Genomic DNA, 20,821 nt, shown 5'->3' on the forward strand with positions numbered 1-20,821 from the left:
AGTATGTGTAGTGTGTTGTATGAGAGTGTGTAGTGTGGGTGCATTGTATGAGAGTATGTGTGGTGTGTGTGCATTGTAAGAGAGTGTGTGTGGTGTTTGTGCATTGTATGAGAGTATGTGCTGTGTGTGTGTGGTGTGTGTGTTGTGTGTTGTATGAGAGGGTTTTAGTGTGTGTGTGTTTTATGAGATTGTGTAGTGTGTGTGGTGTATGAGAGTGTATGTGGTGTGTGTGTGTTGTATTAGAGTGTGTGGAGTGTGTCTTTTATGGGAGTGTTTTAGTGTGTGTTGTATGAGAGTGTATATGGTGTGAGTGCATTGAATGAGAGTATGTGTGGTGTGTGTGTTGTATGAGAGTGTGTGTGGTGTGTGTGTTGTATGAGAATGTGTGTGGTGTGTGTGTTGTATGAGAATGTTTGTGTGTGGTGTGTGTTGTATGAGAGTGAATGGTGTGTGTTGTATGAGTGTGTGTAGTGTGGGTGCATTGTATGAGAGTATGTATGGTGTGTGTGCGTTGTATGAGAGTGTGTGTGGTGTGTGTGCGTTGTATGAGACTATGTGCTGTGTGTGGTGTGTGTGTTGTATGAGAGTGTGTAGTGTGTGTGTTGTATGAGAGTGTATGTGGTATGTGTGTGTTGTATAAGAGAGTGTGGTGTGTGTGTTTTATGGTAGTGTTTTAGTGTGTGTGTTGTATGAGTGTATGTGGTGTGAGTGCATTGAATGAGAGTATGAGGCCGATTTACCAAATGTCTGCCGGACCTGATCCGACAGTGCGGATCAGGTCCGACAGACATCTCTGAATGCGGAGAGCAATACGCTCTCCGTATTCAGCATTGCACCAGCAGCTCACAAGAGCTGCTGGTGCAACGCTGCCCCCTGCAGCTTCGCAGCTAATCGGCCGTCAGCAGGGAGGTGTCAATCAACCCGATCGTACTCGATTGTGTTGAATTGCGGCAATTCTTTAGACCGCTGCTACATAACTTGTGTTTCTGGCGAGTCTGGATAAATGGACCTCTTTGTGTGGTGTGTGTGTTGTATGAGGATGTGTGTGGTATGTGTGTTGTATGAGAGTATGTGGTGTGTGTTGCATGGGAGTGTGTAGAGTGAGTGGTATATAAGAGTGAATGGTGTGTGTTGTATGTGTAGTGTGTGTGCGTTGTATGAGAGTGTGTGTGCATTGTATGACAGTATGTGGTTTGTCTGTAGGTTGTATGAGAGTATGTGTTGTATGAGAATGTGTGTGGTGTATAGGCTCTGCATATAAACACACCATACAGTATAGTAGCACACAGTATATGCTCTGCATATAAACACACTATACAGTATAGTAGCACACAGTATATGCTCTGTATATAAACACACCATACAGTATAGTAGCACACAGTATATGCTCTGCATATAAACACACCATACAGTATAGTAGCACACAGTATATGCTCTGTATATAAACACACTATACAGTATAGTAGCACACAGTATATGCTCTGCATATAAACACACTATACAGTATAGTAGCACACAGTATATGCTATGTATATAAACACACTATACAGTATAGTAGCACACAGTATATGCTCTGCATATAAACACACTATACAGTATAGTAGCACACAGTATATGCTATGCATATAAACACACTATACAGTATAGAAGCACACAGTATATGCTCTGCATATAAACACACTATACAGTATAGAAGCACACAGTATATGCTCTGCATATAAACACACTATACAGTATAGTAGCACACAGTATATGCTCTGTATATAAACACACTATACAGTATAGTAGCACACAGTATAGGCTTTGCATATAAACACACTATTCAGTATAGAAGCACACAGTATATGCTCGGTATATAAACACACCATACAGTATAGTAGCACACAGTATATGCTCTGCATATAAACACACTATACAGTATAGTAGCACAGAGTATATGCTCTGTATATAAACACACCATACAGTATAGTAGCACAGAGTATATGCTCTGTATATAAACACACCATACAGTATAGTAGCACAGAGTATATGCTCTGTATATAAACACACCATACAGTATAGTAGCACAGAGTATATGCTCTGTATATAAACACACCATACAGTACAGTAGCACACAGTATATGCTCTGTATATAAACACACCATACAGTATAGTAGCACAGAGTATATGCTCTGTATATAAACACACCATACAGTATAGTAGCACACAGTATATGCTCTGTATATAAACACACCATACAGTATAGTAGCACACAGTATATGCTCTGTATATAAACACACCATACAGTATAGTAGCACAGTATATGCTCTGCATATAAACACACTATACAGTATAGTAGCACACAGTATATGCTCTGTATATAAACACACTATACAGTATAGTAGCACACAGTATATGCTCTGTATATAAACACACCATACAGTATAGTAGCACAGAGTAAATGCTCTGTATATAAACACACCATACAGTATAGTAGCACAGAGTATATGCTCTGTATATAAACACACCATACAGTATAGTAGCACAGAGTATATGCTCTGTATATAAACACACTATACAGTATAGTAGCACACAGTATATGCTCTGTATATAAACACACCATACAGTATAGTAGCACAGAGTATATGCTCTGTATATAAACACACCATACAGTATAGTAGCACAGAGTATATTCTCTGTATATAAACACACCATACAGTATAGAAGCACAGAGTATATTCTCTGTATATAAACACACCATACAGTATAGTAGCACAGAATATATGCTCTGTATATAAACCCACCATACAGTATAGTAGCACAGAGTATATGCTCTGCATATAAACACACCATACAGTATAGTAGCACAGAGTATATGCTCTGTATATAAACACACCATACAGTATAGTAGCACAGAGTATATGCTCTGTATATAAACACACCATACAGTATAGTAGCACACAGTATATGCTCTGTATATAAACACACCATACAGTATAGTAACACAGAGTATATGCTCTGCATATAAACACACCATACAGTATAGTTGCACAGTGTCTATATACCCTGAATACACCAGCTTGTACATTATACCCATACACTGTGTGATGAAATGCACCTTGTGCAGACTGACAGATACAGTCGGTTTTTCTCTCAGGCTGCGTTAATACTAAACACTCTGAGTGCATAATGATTCACAGCATATGCTGATAGGAGTCTTCAGGGTTTTCCTTTCTTGTGGTTTCCTGAATGTGTCAGAACTCAGAGTTCCCGTCGGGCTACAGGAGAGATTTACAGACCTTCAAAAAGGTATGAAAGGTTTCTATGTGCACAAAGAGATCAGGGAAATATTGGTGAATATTCCAGTAGGGAAAGAAATGGACCGTGACTGAAGTACGTCCAGAGATCGTACAAATGCAGAACATACAACAGTGCAGAGGGACTGAAAACAGGACAGGGTGTTCATACAGATACCAAAAACAAATTAATCACTCAGCATATAACAGACCAAATAATACAGCACAGGAACAAGAACTAATCAAGAACTGACCCAGAACACACAGCATACAACAGACCAAATAATACAGCACAGAAACCAGGACTACTCAAGAACTGACCCAAAACACACAGCATACAACAGACCAAATAATACAGCACAGAAACCGGAACTACTCAAGAACTGACCCAGAACACACAGCATACAACAGGCCAAATAATACAGCACAGGAATCAGAACTACTCAAGAACTGACCCAGAACACACAGCATACAACAGGTCAAATAATACAGCACAGGAACCAGAACTACCAGAGAACTGCCCCAAAATACACAGCATACAACAGGCCAAATAATACAGCACAGGAACCGTAAATAGTAGAGAACTGACCCAGAACACACAGCATACAACAGACCAAATAATACAGCACAGGAACCGGAAATAGTAGAGAACTGACCCAGAACACACAGCATACAACAGGTCAAATAATACAGCACAGGAACCAGAACTACCAGAGAACTGCCCCAAAATACACAGCATACAACAGGCCAAATAATACAGCACAGGAACCCGGAACTACCAGAGAACTGACCCAAAACACACAGCATACAACAGGCCAAATAATACAGCACAGGAACCCGGAACTACCAGAGAACTGACCCAAAACACACAGCATACAACAGGCCAAATAATACAGCACAGGAACCGGAACTACTCAAGAACTGACCCAGAACACACAGCATACAACAGACCAAAAAATACAGCACAGGAACCAGAACTACTCAAGAACTGACCCAGAACACACAGCATACAACAGACCAAATAATACAGCACAGGAACCGGAACTACTCAAGAACTGACCCAGAACACACAGCATACAACAGACCAAATAATACAGCACAGGAACCGGAACTACTCAAGAACTGACCCAGAACACACAGCATACAACAGACCAAATAATACAGCACAGGAACCAGAACTACTCAAGAACTGACCCAGAACACACAGCATACAACAGACCAAAAAATACAGCACAGGAACCAGAACTACCAGAGAACTGACCCAAAACACACAGCATACAACAGGCCAAATAATACACACAGGAACCGGAACTACTCAAGAACTGACAAAAAACACACAGCATACAACAGGCCAAATAATACAGCACAGGAACCGGAACTACTCAAGAACTGACCCAGAACACACAGCATACAACAGGCCAAATAATACACACAGGAACCCGGAACTACTCAAGAACTGACAAAAAACACACAGCATACAACAGGCCAAATAATACACACAGGAACCAGAACTACTCAATAACTACTACAGTCCATTTTTTCTAGCACCTGAGACCTCATACATGTGAACCCTTATAGCTTTTTTTGCATTTCTCTTTTTTAATAATTTTTTATCATACAGTGTTATTATGAGTGTAACTTTACTGTGTAATGTATATTTATTAGATGGTTTTATTATGTGTGTAACTGTACTGTGTAATGTATTGTTATTAGATAGTGTTATTATGTGTGTAACTGTACTGTGTAATGTATTGTTATTAGATAGTGTTATTATGTGTGTAACTGTACTGTGTAATGTATATTTATTAGATGGTGTTATTATGTGTGAAACTGTACTGTGTAATGTATATTTATTAGATAGTGTTATTATGTGTGTAACTGTACTGTGTAATGTATATTTATTAGATGGTGTTATTATGTGTGAAACTGTACAGTGTAATGTATATTTATTAGATAGTGTTATTATGTGTGTAACTGTACTGTGTAATGTATATTTATTAGATAGTGTTATGTGTGTAACTGTACTGTGTAATGTATATTTATTAGATGGTGTTATTATGTGTGAAACTGTAATGTGTAATGTATATTTATTAGATAGTGTTATTATGTGTGTAACTGTACTGTGTAATGTATATTTATTAGATAGTGTTATTATGAGTGTAACTGTACTGTGTAATGTATATTTATTAGATGGTTTATTATGTGTGTAACTGTACTGTGTAATGTATATTTATTAGATGGTTTTATTATGTGTGTAACTGTACTGTGTAATGTATATTTATTAGATAGTGTTATGAGTGTAACTGTACTGTGTAATGTATATTTATTAGATAGTGTTATTATGAGTGTAACTGTACTGTGTAATGTATATTTATTAGATAGTGTTATTATGAGTGTAACTGTACTGTGTAATGTATATTTATTAGATAGTGTTATGAGTGTAACTGTACTGTGTAATGTATATTTATTAGATGGTGTTATTATGAGTGTAACTGTACAGTGTAATGTATATTTATTAGATAGTGTTATTATGTGTGTAAATGTACTGTGTAATGTATATTTATTAGATAGTGTTATTATGAGTGTAACTGTATTGTGTAATATATATTTATTAGATGGTGTTATTATGAGTGTAACTGTACTGTGTAATGTATATTTATTAGATGGTGTTATTATGAGTGTAACTGTACTGTGTAATGTATATTTATTAGATAATGTTATTATGTGTGTAACTGTACTGTGTAATGTATATTTAAAATATAGCGTTATTATGTGTGTAACTGTACTGTGTAATGCATATTTAACAGATAGTGATATTATGTGTGTAACTGTCCTGTGTAATGTATTTTTATTAGATAGTGTTGTTATGAGTGTACAAGAACCGAGAGGCAGCACACCAGGGATCCGTATAAAAAGCAGAGCTTTATTCCATTTGAGAAGACACACACAGTAACAAACGAAGGAAGAGGGGGCGTGGGCTTACGCATTTTGTGCCGTGCGGCACTTAGATAGTGTTATTATGAGTGTAACTGTACTGTGTAATGTATATTTATTAGATGGTGTTATTATGTGTGTAACTGTACTGTGTAATGTATATTTATTAGATGGTGTTATTATGAGTGTAACTGTACTGTGTAATGTATATTTATTAGATGGTGTTATTATGTGTGTAACTGTATTTTGTAATGTATATTTAATAGTGTTATTATGTGTGTAACTGTACTGTGTAATATATATTTAATAGATAGTGTTATTATGTGTGTAACTGTACTGTGTAATGTATATTTATTAGTGTTATTATGAGTGTAACTGTACTGTGTAATGTATATTTATTACAGTGTTATGTGTGTAACTGTACTGTGTAATGTATTATTATTAGACAATGTTACTATGTGTGTAACTGTACTGTGTAATGTATTATTATTAAACAATGTTATTATGAGTGTAACTGTACTGTGTAATGTATATTTATTAGACAGTGTTACTATGTGTGTAACTGTACTGTGTAATGTATATTTATTAGATAGTGTTATTACGTGTGTAACTGTACTGTGTAATGTATATTTATTATATAGTGTTATTATGTGTGTAACTGTACTGTGTAATGTATATTTATTAGATAGTGTTATTATGTGTGTAACTGTACTGTGTAATGTATATTTATTAGATAGTGTTATTATGTGTGTAACTGTGCTGTGTAATGTATTGTAATTAGATAGTGTTATTATGAGTGTAAATGTACTTTGTAATGTATATTTATTATATAGTGTTATTATGTGTGTAACTGTACTTTGTATTCGGCTAGATTATAAGTTTTGCGGTAAGAGCGGCTTGGTACTAACTTGCAAGTTATTGTCACTGCTCACCTCCCTATAGCGCTGCTATTACAGGTTTTCATAAACTCAGCGTTAGCAGGCAATAAGTGAGCGTTGAGCAAAATTGAGCTCCATACCACACTCAAATACCAGCACTGCTTTGAGCTGGTTTTACGTGCTCGTGCACGATTTCCCCATAGACATCAATGGGGAGAGCCGGCTATAAAAAAGCCTAATACCTGCAATAAAGGAGCGTAAAGCTCCGTAACGCAGCCCCATTGATTCCTATGAGGAAACATAAGTTATATTTACACCTAACACCCTAACATAAACCCTGAGTCTAAACACCCTAATCTGCCGCCCTCGACATCGCCGCTACCTACCTACAATTAACCCCTAATCTGCCACCCCCGACATTGCCGCCACCTACATTACACTTCTTAACCCCTAATCTGCCGCCCCTGAATCGCCGCCACCCACCTACACTTATTAACCCCAAATCTGCCGTCTCCAATGTCGTCGCTACCTATTTACACTTATTAACCCCTAATCTGCCGCCCCCATTGTCGCCGCCACTATACTAAAGTTATTAACCCCTAAACCTAACCCTAAGTCTAACCCTAACACCCCTAACTTTAATATAATTAAAAGAAATCTAATTAAAAATTCCTATCATTAACTAAATAATTCCTATTTAAAACTAAATACTTACCTATAAAATAAACCCTTAGCTAGCTACAATATAAGTAATAGTTACATTGTATCTAGCTTAGGTTTTATTTTTATTTTACAGGCAAGTTTGTATTTATTTTAACTAGGTAGACTAGTTAGTAAATAGTTATTAACTATTTACTAACTATCTAGTTAAAATAAATACAAATTTATTGTAAAATAAAACCTAACCTGCCTTACACTAACACCTAACATTACACTACAATTAAATAAATTACATTAATTAAATACAATTAACTAAATTACAACCCCCCCCCCCCCCACTAAATTACACAAAATAAAAAAGAAATTATCAAATATTTAAACTAATTACACCTAATCTAATAGCCCTATCAAAATAAAAAAGCCCCCCCCCAAAATAAAAAAACCCTAGCCTACAATAAACTACCAATGGCCCTTAAAAGGGCCTTTTTGCGGGGCATTGCCCCAAAGAAATCAGCTCTTTTACCTGTAAAAAAAATACAAACAACCCCCCAACAGTAAAACCCACCACCCACACAACCAACCCCCCAAATAAAATCCTATCTAAAAAAAACTAAGCTCCCCATTGTCCTGAAAAGGGCATTTGGATGAGCATTGCCCTTAAAAGGGCATTTAGCTCTTTTTCTGCCCAAACCCTAATCTAAAAATAAAACCCACCCAATAAACACTTAAAAAAACCTAACACTAACCCCTGAAGATCCACTTAGAGTTTTTGAAGACCGGACATCCATTCTCAACAAAGCGGCAGAAGTCTTCATCCAAGCGGGCAGAAGTCCTCAACGAAGCCAGGAGAAGTCTTCATCCAAGCGGGTCGAAGTCTTCATCCAGAAGGCATCTTCTATCTTCATCCATCCGGCGCGGAGCAGCTCCATCTTCAAGATATCCGGCGCGGAGCATCCTCTTCTTCTGAAGGCTCTTCTCAAATGAAGGTTCCTTTAAGTGACGTCATCCAAGATAGCGTCCCTTGAATTCCGATTGGCTGATAGAATTCTATCAGCCAATCGGAATTAAAAGTGAAAAAATCCTATTGGCTGATGCAATCAGCCAATAGGATTGAGCTCGCATTCTATTGGCTGTTCCAATCAGCCAATACGATTTTTTCACCTTTAATTCTGATTGGCTGATAGAATTCTATCAGCGAATCGGAATTCAAGGGACACCATCTTGGATGACGTCAATTAAAAGAACCTTCATTCGAGAAGACCTGTCGGAAGAAGAGGATGCTTCGTGCCGGATGTCTTGAAGATGGAGATGGATGAAGATAGAAGATGCTGTTTGGATGAAGACTTCTGCCGACTTGGATGAAGACTTCGTCCCGCTTGGATGAAGACTTCTGGCGGCTTCGCTGAGGACTTCTGCCGCTTCGTTGAGGATGGATGTCGGGTCTTCAAAAACTGTAAGTGGATCTTCGGGGGTTAGTGTTAGTTTTTTTTTAAGGGTTTATTGGGTGGGTTTTATTTTTAGCTTAGGGTTTGGGCTGAAAAAATTAGTATGTAAGTTTGTATTTATTTTAACTAGGTAGCTAGTAATTAGTTAATAACTATTTATTAACTAGTCTACCTAGTTAAAATAAATACAAACTTAGCTGTAAAATAAAAATAAAACCTAAGATAGCTACAATGTAACTATTAGTTATATTGTGGCTAGCTTAGGGTTTATTTTATAGGTAAGTATTTAGTTTTAAATAGGAATTATTTAGTTATTAATAGTAGGTTTTATTTAAATTTATTTTAATTACATTAAAGTTAGGGGGTGTTAGGGTCAGACTTAGGGTTAGGTTTAGGGGTTAATAACTTTAGTATAGTGGCAGCGATTTTGGGGGCAGCAGATTAGGGGTTAATAATATTTAACAATATTTAATATTTAACAATAATATTTTTTAGGGGTTAATATGTTTATTCTAGTGGCAGCGATGTCCAGAGCGGCAGATTAGGGGTTAATTATTTTATTTTATTATTTGCGATGCGGGAGGGCCTCGGTTTAGGAGTTAATAGGTAGTTTATGTGTGGTAGTGTACTTTTTAGCACTTTAGTTATGAGTTTTATGTTACGTGTAAATAAAACCCATAACTACTGACTTTCAGTTTACGGTATGGATCTTGACGGTATTGGCTGTACCGCTCACTTTTTGGCCTCCCAGGCAAACTCGTTATACCGGGGCAAAGGAAGTCCCATTGAAAAAATGACTTTTGGAAAGCTGTGGTAGTTACGTTGCGTTACGGCCAAAAAAGTGTGCGGTGCAGATATACCTGCAAGATTCGTAATACCAGCTGTAGTGAAAAAGAGCCTTAACGCTGCTTTTTCACTCATACCGCAAAACTCGTAATCTAGCCGATTGTATTGTTATTAGACAGTGTTGTTATTATGAGTATAAAGGTACTGTGTAATGTATTGTTATTAGACAGTGTTACTATGTATGTAACTGTACTGTGTAATGTATATTTATTAGACAGTGTTATTATTTGTGTAACTGTACTGTGTAATGTATATTTATTAGACAGTGTTATTATGTGTGTAACTGTACTGTGTATTGTATATTTATTAGATAGTGTTATTATGTGTGTAACTGTACTGTGTAATGTATATTTATTAGATAGTATTATTATGTGTGTAACTGTATTGTGTAATGTATATTAATTAGTGTTATTATGTGTGTAACTGTACTGTGTAATGTATATTTATTAGATATTGTTATTATGTGTGTAACTGTACTGTGTAATGTATATTTATTAGATAGTGTTATTATGTGTGTAACTGTACTGTGTAATGTATATTTAATAGATAGTATTATTATGTGTGTAACTGTACTGTGTAATGTATATTTATTAGATAGTGTTATTATGTGTGTAACTGTACTGTGTAATGTATATTTAATAGATAGTATTATTATGTGTGTAACTGTACTGTGTAATGTATATTTATTAGACAGTGTTATGTGTGTAACTGTACTGTGTAATGTATATTTATTAGACAGTGTTATTATGTGTGTAACTGTACTGTGTAATGTATATTTATTAGATAGTGTTATTATGTGTGTAGCTGTACTATGTAATGTATATTTATTAGATAGTGTTATTATAAGTGTAACTGTACTTTGTAATGTATGTTTATTAGATGGTGTTATTATGTGTGTAACTGTACTGTGTAATTTATATTTATTAGCTAGTGTTATTATGTGTGTAACTGTACTGTGTAATGTATATTTATTAGATAGTGTTATTATGTGTGTAACTGTACTGTGTAATGTATATTTATTAGATAGTGTTATTATGTGTGTAACTGTACTGTGTAATGTATATTTATTAGATAGTGTTATTATGTGTGTAACTGTACTGTGTAATGTATATTTATTAGATGGTGTTATTATGAGTGTAACTGTACTGTGTAATGTATATTTATTAGATGGTGTTATTATGAGTGTAACTGTACTGTGTAATGTATTGTTATTAGATATTGTTATTATGTGTGTAACTGTACTGTGTAATTTATATTTATTAGCTAGTGTTATTATGTGTGTAACTGTACTGTGTAATGTATATTTATTAGATAGTGTTATTATGTGTGTAACTGTACTGTGTAATGTATATTTATTAGATAGTGTTATTATGTGTGTAACTGTACTGTGTAATGTATATTTATTAGATAGTGTTATTATGTGTGTAACTGTACTGTGTAATGTATATTTATTAGATGGTGTTATTATGAGTGTAACTGTACTGTGTAATGTATATTTATTAGATAGTGTTATTATGTGTGTAACTGTACTGTGTAATGTATATTTATTAGATGGTGTTATTATGAGTGTAACTGTACTGTGTAATGTATTGTTATTAGATAGTGTTATTATGTGTGTAACTGTACTGTGTAATGTATATTTATTAGATGGTGTTATTATGAGTGTAACTGTACTTTGTAATGTATGTTTATTAGATGGTGTTATTATGAGTGTAACTGTACTGTGTAATGTATTGTTATTAGATATTGTTATTATGTGTGTAACTGTACTGTGTAATGTATATTTATTAGATGATGTTATTATGTGTGTAACTGTACTGTGTAATGTATATTTATTAGATAGTGTTATTATGAGTGTAACTGTACTGTGTAATGTATATTTATTAGACAGTGTTATTATGAGTGTAACTGTACTGTGTAATGTATATTTATTAGATGGTGTTATTATGTGTGTAACTGTACTGTGTAATGTATATTTATTAGATGGTGTTATTATGACTGTAACTGTACTGTGTAATGTATAATTATTAGACAGTGTTTGTTTTTTGTTTTTTATTTTATTTATAAGCCAAAACAAAAGATACATAGGTTCTCTTTAGTTCCAACAAGTTGTGACACATATTAAAATACATGATAAAAAAAAAAGCAAATCAGTAACTTAACAATCAGATGTATCAACATTCTTCAATTCAAAACAACCTGTTTGTTGTGTCACTATATAGTAGAACAAGGACAACATCAAATGTAACCCTCAATGTAAAGAAAAACAGGCATTTTAATAACATGTTATATAAAATAAAATCAAAACAAACATATGGGGAGAGAGAAAGATAAAACAAAAAAACACACAAAGGGGGGGAAGAAACTCCTTCCTTCAAATCCACTTTTAATCTGATCATTTAGAATATAACGCCTAGATTTAGAGTTCTGTGTTAGCCGTCAAAACCAGCGTTAAGGGGTCCTAACGCTGGTTTTTACCGCCCGCTGGTATTTAGAGTCAGTCAGGAAAGGGTCTAACGCTCACTTTCCAGCCGCGACTTTTCCATACCGCAGATCCCCTTACGCCAATTGCGTATCCTATCTTTTCAATGGGATCTTTCTAACGCCGGTATTTAGAGTCTTGGCTGAAGTGAGCGTTAGACCCTCTACCGACAAGACTCCAGCCGCAGAAAAAAGTCAGGAGTTAAGAGCTTTATGGGCTAACGCCGGTTTATAAAGCTCTTAACTACTGTGCTCTAAAGTATACTAACACCCATAAACTACCTATGTACCTCTAAACCGAGGCCCCCCACATCGCCGCCACTATAATAATTTTTTTTAACCCCTAATCTGCCGACCGCACACCGCCGCCACCTACATTATCCCTATGTACCCCTAATCTGCTGCCCCTAACATCGCCGACACCTACATAATATTTATTAACCCCTAATCTGCCCCCTCCAACGTCGCCGCTACCTACCTACACTTATTAACCCCTAATCTGCCGACCGGACCTTGCCGCCACTATAATAAATGTTTTTACCACTAAACCGCCGCACTCCCGCCTCGCAAACCCTATAATAAATTTTATTAACCCCTAATTTGCCCTCCCTAACATCGCCGCCACCTAACTTCAAGTATTAACCCCTAATCTGCCGACCGGACTTCACCGCTACTCTAATAAACGTATTAACCCCTAAAGCTAAGTCTAACCCTAACCCTAACACCCCCCTAAGTTAAATATAATTTAAATCTAACGAAATAAATTATTTATTATTAAATAAATTAATCCTATTTAAAGCTAAATACTTACCTGTAAAATAAACCCTAATATAGCTACAATATAACAAATAATTACATTGTAGCTATTTTAGGATTTATATTTATTTTACAGGCAACTTTGTATTTATTTTAACTAGGTACAATAGCTATTAAATAGTTATTAACTATTTAATAGCTACCTGGTTAAAATAATTACAAAATTACCTGTAAAATAAATCCTAACCTAAGTTACAATTAAACCTAACACTATACTATCAATAAATTAATTAAATAAACTACCTACAATTACCTACAATTAAATCAACTAAACTAAATTACAAAAAACAAACAAACACTAAATTACAAAAAACAAACAAACACTAAATTACAAAAAATAAAAAAAGATTACAAGAATTTTAAACTAATTACACCTACTCTAAGCCCCCTAAAAAAATAACAAAGCCCCCCCAAATAAAAAAATGCCCTACCCTATTCTAAAATAAAAAGTTAACAGCTCTATTACCTTACCAGCCCTTAAAAGGGCCTTTTGCGGGGCATGCCCCAAAGAAATCAGCTCTTTTGCCTGAAAAAAACCATACAATACCCCCCCAACATTACAACCCACCACCCACATACCCCTAATCTAACCCACCCAAACCCCCCTTTAAAAACCTAACACTAAGCCCCTGAAGATCTCCCTACCTTGTATTCACCCAGCCGGGTATCACCGATCCGTCCAGAAGAGGGTCCGAAGTCTTCATCCGATCCGGCAAGAAGAGGTCCAGAAGAGGGTCTGAAGTCTTCATCCTATCCGGCAAGAAGAGGTCCTCCCGAGGGTCCAAAGTCTTCATCCAGGCGGCATCTTCTATCTTCTTCCATCCGAAGCGGGTCCATCTTGAAGCAGCCGACGCGGAGCCATCCTTCCTCACCGCCGTCCTAAGTCCGAATGAAGGTTCCTTTAAATGACGTCATCCAAGATGGCGTCCCTCAAATTCCGATTGGCTGATAGGATTCTATCAGCCAATCGGAATTAAGGTAGGAAAAATCTGATTGGCTGATTGAATCAGCCAGTCAGATTCAAGTTCAATCCGATTGGCTGATCCAATCAGCCAATCAGATTGAGCTTGCATTCTATTGGCTGATCGGAACAGCCAATAGAATGCAAGCTCAATCTGATTGGCTGATCCAATCAGCCAATCGGATTGAACTTGAATCTGATTGGCTGATTCAATCAGCCAATCAGATTTTTCCTACCTTAATTCCGATTGGCTGATAGAATCCTATCAGCCAATCGGAATTCGAGGGACGCCATCTTGGATGACGTCATTTAAAGGAACCTTCATTCGGACTTAGGACGTCGGTGAGGAAGGATGGCTCCGCGTCAGCTGCTTCAAGATGGACCAGCTCCTCTCCGGATGGAAGAAGACAGAAGGTGCCGTCTGGATGAAGACTTTGGACCCTCTGGAGGACCTCTTCTTGCCGGATAGGATGAAGACTTCGGACCCTCTTCTCGACCTCTTCTTGCCGGATAGGATGGAGGCTTCCCACCCTCTTCTGGAAGGATCGGTGATACCCGGTTGGGTGAATACAAGGTAGGGAGATCTTCAGGGGCTTAGTGTTAGGTTTTTTAAGGGGGGTCTGGGTTAGATTAGGGGTATGTGGGTGGTGGGTTGTAATGTTGGGGGGGTATTGTATGGTTTTTTTCAAGCAAAAGAGCTGATTTCTTTGGCACATGCCCTGCAAAAGGCCCTTTTAAGGGCTGGTAAGGTAATAGAGCTGTTAACTTTTTATTTTAGAATAGGGTAGGGCATTTTTTTTATTTTGGGGGGCTTTGTTATTTTTTTAGGGGGCTTAGAGTAGGTGTAATTAGTTTAAAATTCTTGTAATCTTTTTTTATTTTTTGTAATTTAGTGTTTGTTGGTTTTTTGTAATTTAGTTTAGTTGATTTAATTGTAGGTAATTGTAGGTAGTTTATTTAATTAATTATATTGATAGTGTAGTGTTAGGTTTAATTGTAACTTAGGTTAGGATTTATTTTACAGGTAATTTTGTAATTACTTTAAATAGGTAACTATTAAATAGTTAATAACTATTTAATAGCTATTGTACCTAGTTAAAATAAATACAAAGTTGCCTGTAAAATAAATATAAATCCTAAAATAGCTACAATATAATTATTAGTTATATTGTAGCTATATTAGGGTTTATTTTACAGGTAAGTATTTAGCTTTAAATAGGATTAATTTATTTAATAAGAATTCATTTATTTCGTTAGATTAAAATTATATCTAACTTAGGGGGGTGTTTGGGTTAGACTTAGCTTTAGGGGTTAATACATTTATTATAGTAGCGGTGAGGTCCGGTCGGCAGATTAGGGGTTTATACTTGAAGTTAGGTGTCGCAGATGTTAGGGAGGGCAGATTAGGGGTTAATAAAATTTATTATAGGGTTTGCGAGGCGGGAGTGAGGCGGTCAAGGGGTTAATACATTTATTATAGTGGCGGCGAGGTCCGGTCGAAAGATTAGGGGTAAATAAGTGTAGGTAAGGTAGCAGCGACGTTGGGGGGGCAGATTAGGGGTTAATAAATATTATGTAGGTGTCGGCGACGTTGGGGGCAGCAGTTTAGGGGTTCATAGGGATAATGTAGGTTGCGGCGGTGTCCGGAGCGGCAGATTAGGGGTTAATAATAATATGCAGGGGTCAGCGATAGCGGGAGCGGCAGATTAGAGGTTAATAAGTGTAAGGTTAGGGGTGTTTAGACTCGGGGTACATGTTAGGGTGTTAGGTGTAGACATATTTTTTATTTTCCCATAGGAAACAATGGGGCTGCGTTGGGAGCTGAACGCTACTTTTTTGCAGGTGTTAGTTTTTTTTTCCAGCTAAAACTGCCCCATTGTTTCCTATGGGGGAATCGTGCACGAGCACGTTTTTCAAGTTGGCCGCTACCGTAAGCAACGCTGGTATTGAGAGTTGAAGTGGCGGTAAATTATGCTCTACGCTCCCTTTTTGGAGCCTAACGCAGCCCTTCAGAGAACTCTAAATACCAGCGTTATTTAAAAGGTGCGGGGGAAAAAAAACATGCGTAGCTAACGCACCCCTTTGGCCGCAGAACTCTAAATCTAGCCGTTAGACTTTTTAACCTCTCCTTAACTTTTTGAGTTCAATCTGCCTTACTTTAAATTCTATTAGAATTATGGGACAAGAAATTCCCCTCTTAGGTAAGCTTCTTGTATGTATATCAAATTTTCAAAACGGATAAATCTTTTGTTGCTGGACATTAACTAAAATAATTAATAATAATAATTAATAATTAATAAATTGATATTAATAATTAATTAAATCTATAAATCTCACGCTCTGAATTAATTGTCATATCAAATTGTTCTAACACAAGTTTCGAGTGCATATTATTGACAAATTAGAAGAAATTTGGCAACTTTTTAGATTTCCACAAAGAGAAAATAAGATTCCTTGCACATAATATGGTAAAGTTTATAAAACTAATATTCATATTTAATAGTGGTTGTGTATTTTCATTTAACAATATTATATTCTCTTTTTTTAAAGACACAGGTTGTTTGATTATTTTTGATAACCAAAAAGAAATTTTAGCCCAGAAACTCAGTCCCTTGTGGCAGCTCCAAATACAGTGAATTAAATTTGCTCTGGGGAAATGACATCTATGGCAATGGAGCTTGATTTTTATTCCAAACACTTGGGGCGCGATCCAATATACGGCGCAGGTTTCGGCGCAAGCGTGGAAACCTGCGCCGCCCATAGTTTCAGCTCGCAACTCGAGCTATCCCATATACGGCGCCGTCAGAGGCTAAAGTGCCGTAAGTCTCACAAACCAGCGATGTCCAGAAATCTGCGTAAGTACAAATTTCTGGAGTCGCCAGTGACTTACGGCACTTTAGAAACTGCCGCCGCATAAAAAACCTGACTAAGTTATTAAATCACCCGTACTGTCTAACACGCCTCCTAAACATAGCCCGACACGTATACCCCTCTATCCGCTATCCCCCCTCACTCTCCTAATAATAATAAATTAATTAACCCCTAAACCGCCGCTCCCAGACCCCGCCGCACCTAATAAAGTTATTAACCCCTAAACCGCCGCTCCCGGACCCCGCCGCTACCTACATTATCTATATTACCCCCTAATGTGAGCCCCCTACACCGCCGCTACCTATTTTATCTATATTACCCCCTAATATGAGCCCCCTACACCGCCGTTACCTATTTTATCTATATTACCGACTAATGTGAGCCCCCTACACCGCCGCTACCTATTTTATCTATATTACCCCCTAATGTGAGCCCCTTACACCGCCGCCATCTATATTATCTTCCCCCTAATGTGAGCCCCTTACACCGCCGCCTTCTATATTACCTACCGCCGGGTTATATGGTGCAATAGGAGTAGTTATAGGGAGGGTTATATGGTGCAATAGGAGGAGTTATAGGGAGGGTTATATGGTGCAATAGGAGGAGTTATAGGGAGGGTTATATGGTATAATAGGAGGAGTTATAGGGAGGGTTATATGGTGCAATAGGAGGAGTTAAAGGGAGGGTTATATGGTGCAATAGGAGGAGTTATAGGGAGGGTTATATGGTATAATAGGAGGAGTTATAGGGAGGGTTATATGGTGCAATAGGAGGAGTTATAGAGAGGGTTATATGATACAATAGGAGGAGTTATAGGGAGGGTTATATGGTACAATAGGAGGAGTTATAGGGAGGGTTATATGGTGCAATAGGAGGAGTTATAGAGAGGGTTATATGGTGCAATTGGAGGAGTTATAGGGAGGGTTATATGGTACAATAGGAGGAGTTATATGGAGGGTTATATGGTGCAATATGAGGAGTTATAGGGAGGGTAATATGGTGCAATAGGAGGAGTTATAGGAAGGGTTATATGGTACAATAGGAGGAGTTATAGGGAGGGTTATATGGTGCAATTGGAGGAGTTATAGGGAGGGTTATATGGTACAATATGAGGAGTTATAAGGAGGGTTATATGGTACAATAAGAGGAGTTATAGGGAGGGTTATATGGTGCAATAGGAGGAGTTATAGGGAGGGTTATATGGTACAATAGGAGGAGTTATAGGGAGGGTTATATGGTGCAATAGGAGGAGTTATAGGGAGGGTTATATGGTGCAATAGGAGGAGTTATAGGGAGGGTTATATGGTGCAATAAGAGCAGTTATAGGGAGGGTTATATGGTACAATAGGAGGAGATATAGGGAGGGTTATATGGTGCAATAGGAGGAGATATAAGGAGGGTAATATGGTGCAATAGGAGGAGTTATAGGGAGAGTTATATGGTACAATAGGAGGAGTTATAGGGAGGGTTATATGGTGCAATTGGAGGAGTTATAGGGAGGGTTATATGGTCCAATAGGAGGAGTTATAGGGAGGGTTATATGGTGCAATAGGAGGAGTTATAGGGAGGGTTATATGGTGCAATAGGAGGAGTTATAGGGAGTGTTATATGGTGCAATAGGAGGAGTTATAGGGAGGGTTATATAGTGCAATAGGAGGAGTTATAGGGAGTGTTATATGGTGCAATAGGAGGAGTTATAGGGAGGGTTATATGGTGCAATAGGAGGAGTTATATTGAGGGCGCTAGAAGAATTATTTGGTCTCACATGGAACAAAATAAGATCTTTGGTGAGGGCACATTTGATTTATGGAAATTGGAGGTGAATTTACAAGTGGGTATAAACCAACTGGAAATAAATTAAATCTCATTTGGAAAGGTATTGGGCATACAGGGTGTGTGGGGGAGTAAGGACTAACAGGAGGGGTTAGGAATATTAGGGTAACACATATTCTGCAGTATTTATATACAAAAACAAACATAAAAAGAAAAACCTTTTTTAACCCATTTCACTGTAGGAAGAGCTGAACATTTTCCAGAGCAGATTTCTGTGTTTTAGGGAAATTGTGCATAAAAGAGCTGACTGTGGTTTTCTGGCAAGTGAGCTTTACTCAACAGCTGATCCGTAGTCACCGCTTAAACATTAGCGTTAAATACTTAATGAGGCAGCTGAAACATCTCACGGTGGGAAATGAAACCAGTGCCTCTGGCTTTAGTTTGACAAATGGAATTAACCTCTCACTTGTGGGTTTGTGAGACACCAGCCCAGGAGATATAGATATAATACTGGATGAGTGAGGCTATTCACTGCTCTGGTGCTTATATAAATTCTACCAGGTAAATAGAGTTTAATACTTATTAGTAGTTTAGTACCACTAATGCTGAGAGTCCTCGCCATGCAACATCTACACAAAACCATACAACTTTATCATTTAATGTTTGCAGTTAAAATGTCAGGTTAGGGTTATGTTTAGGTTATTGCTATTTAAGGGTTCATGTTTAATTGTTAGAGAGGACTGTGATCCTGGTGGGTAACATTATACCAACATGATATGACAATATCACACAAATGTCACTTGTACCTCATAACAGCCTTGTTGTGTCATAGAACACTTCACTAGTAATCAGCCTGCCGTGTTAACCTCTAGCTGCCAAATCAAACACTTGGCTTTATATTTAAACCTCACTCCTTCGGGGTATAGAAATTCACCTCTTCCGCTTTGGGAGTGGGACAAAAACCTCTTTAAATTGATTGAGTCTGGAGAGAGGACAATTTGCCTCCAACTAATTCAGCTAAAGAAAAAAAAAGAATTAGAGCTTTAAAAGATTTGTCAGAACCTCAAAACAGCTTGAAATAACCCCCAGCTGCTCACCAGTGCCATGTAATGCCCCCTCATAGGAGTAATAAACATAAGTGCAATCCAGATGCAGCCTTCTGCCACTGTACATCACTTTGTAATGCTAGAAACCCTCTGTCCAGTTTATTATGGTTCCAAATCACACACAGTAGGCAGAAACAGTTGTTACACAGGTAAGACACAAGCGGCACACACAGTGAGTACACAAGTGAGACACAAGTGGCACACACAGTCAGTACACAGGTGGGATACAAGCGGCACACACAGTCAGTACACAGGTAAGATACAAGCGGCACACACAGTCAGTACACAGGTAAGACACAAGCGGCACACACAAGCGGCACACACAGTGAGTACACAGGTGGGACACAAGCGGCACACACAGTGAGTACACAGGTGAGACACAAGTGGCACACACAGTCAGTACACAGGTGGGATACAAGTGGCACACACAGTGAGTACACAGGTAAGACACAAGCGGCACACACAAGCGGCACACACAGTGAGTACACAGGTGGGACACAAGCCGCACACACAGTGAGTACACAGGTAAGACACAAGTGGCACACACAAGCGGCACACACAGTGAGTACACAGGTGGGACACAAGCGGCACACACAGGGAGTACACAGGTGGGACACAAGCGGCAAACACAGTGAGTACACAGGTGAGACACAAGTGGCACACACAGTCAGTACACAGGTGGGATACAAGCGGCACACACAGTGAGTACACAGGTGAGACACAAGCGGCACACACAGTGAGTACACAGGTGGGATACAAGCGGCACACACAGTGA

At 37.6% G+C, this 20,821-nt stretch overlaps 1 protein-coding gene across 1 annotated transcript in view; it reads right to left on the reverse strand.

Annotated features, from left to right (window-relative positions):
• The window catches only part of OLFM3 (olfactomedin 3), a 102,452-nt gene that overhangs the window by 72,546 nt on the left and 9,085 nt on the right, over nucleotides 1-20,821 (reverse strand). The gene's annotated exons all lie outside the window — the stretch shown is intronic.

The sequence above is a fragment of the Bombina bombina genome, chromosome 10 (genome assembly GCF_027579735.1).
Source record: "Bombina bombina isolate aBomBom1 chromosome 10, aBomBom1.pri, whole genome shotgun sequence".
Taxonomy (NCBI): Eukaryota; Metazoa; Chordata; class Amphibia; order Anura; family Bombinatoridae; genus Bombina; species Bombina bombina.